Raw genomic sequence first — 1,115 nt, 5'->3', positions numbered from 1 at the left:
ACTCCTCTGGCGACCCCTGATCTCTCTTCCACATAAAGAGTGAAAGGCTTGGTTAGGTCAGGCAAAGGCTGGCCATCAAGAGGGCCTTTTTAATTTTTTTTAAAGGCTTTCAGGTTATCTGGGGTCCACACAGACACTTCCCCTTCCTTGGTTAGGGGGTACAAAGGGGTAGCTAAGGTTGCCAACCCAGGTATCTAGAGTCTGCAGAAACCAGTGGTGTCCAAGAATTTTCTTACTTGCCTTGGTGTAGTTGCAGTCTTTTTTGGCTTCTTTTAGCCACTGTTTTCCACCTCAAAGGGTGTATTCCAAAAAGTAACTTCAATCACACAGCTGAGCCTTTTTAGCTTCTGTTGCCCAGGTTTCTAGGTCCCGTCTTTTTTTTTTTTTTCCTACCACTGCAGCCAAGATTCTAGTCAAATTTTTCTCTTGTCTACAATCCCTCTTGTCTTCTCTTTCTTTTGCCTCTCTCTTTTTCTTTCTCTCTCTATCTCTTTTTGTAATACACCTTCTCTGCCTCTTACTTACTGGTTCTACTCTAAATATTTTTCATTTAGAGTATCTCTCTCATCTCAGACCTCTCTAATCTCCTTTATCTCTATGTTCACTGTCTCTCCTGAGTCTGCTAGAGCTTTGCTCTTCTTTACAGTCTAAACTCACCTTTTTCTAGACCTCTATACCCATTTGTCAGAGCCTGGTGATTAGACTAGTAGGTACTCCTTACCTGGGAAAGAAGTTTTAAGTGAGCAGATGTCTCCCTCACTGGTTAGCAGCTTAGGCTGGGGTCGCCCTAGAAGAGAAAACACGTGGGGCAGGGAAGGGAAGGCAGCTCTCACAGCTGTCTGCACTGGGCCAACTCATGGAGGGGGGAGGAAGGCGGCAGAGACGGCGACTCTAGTCAGCCAGGAGGGGCCCGCAGCGGTATCGGTGTTCCTGGGCCACAGTTCCCCACGTGGCGCCTTGCCTCGGCCAGCGTGCTGGAAGTTCTCAGTTCGACCTTGTGGCTGTGTCCAGGAGCTCCACTGAGAGGCCAGGGGCGCGCTGAGTTGTTTTTCTTAACTATCACTGACAAATTCAGTCCAAGTCCACAGTCAGCACCACACACACAGTCTGTCCCA

The sequence above is a fragment of the Mus caroli genome, chromosome 10 (genome assembly GCF_900094665.2).
Source record: "Mus caroli chromosome 10, CAROLI_EIJ_v1.1, whole genome shotgun sequence".
Taxonomy (NCBI): Eukaryota; Metazoa; Chordata; class Mammalia; order Rodentia; family Muridae; genus Mus; species Mus caroli.
Note: the sequence above shows the minus strand (reverse complement) of the source record.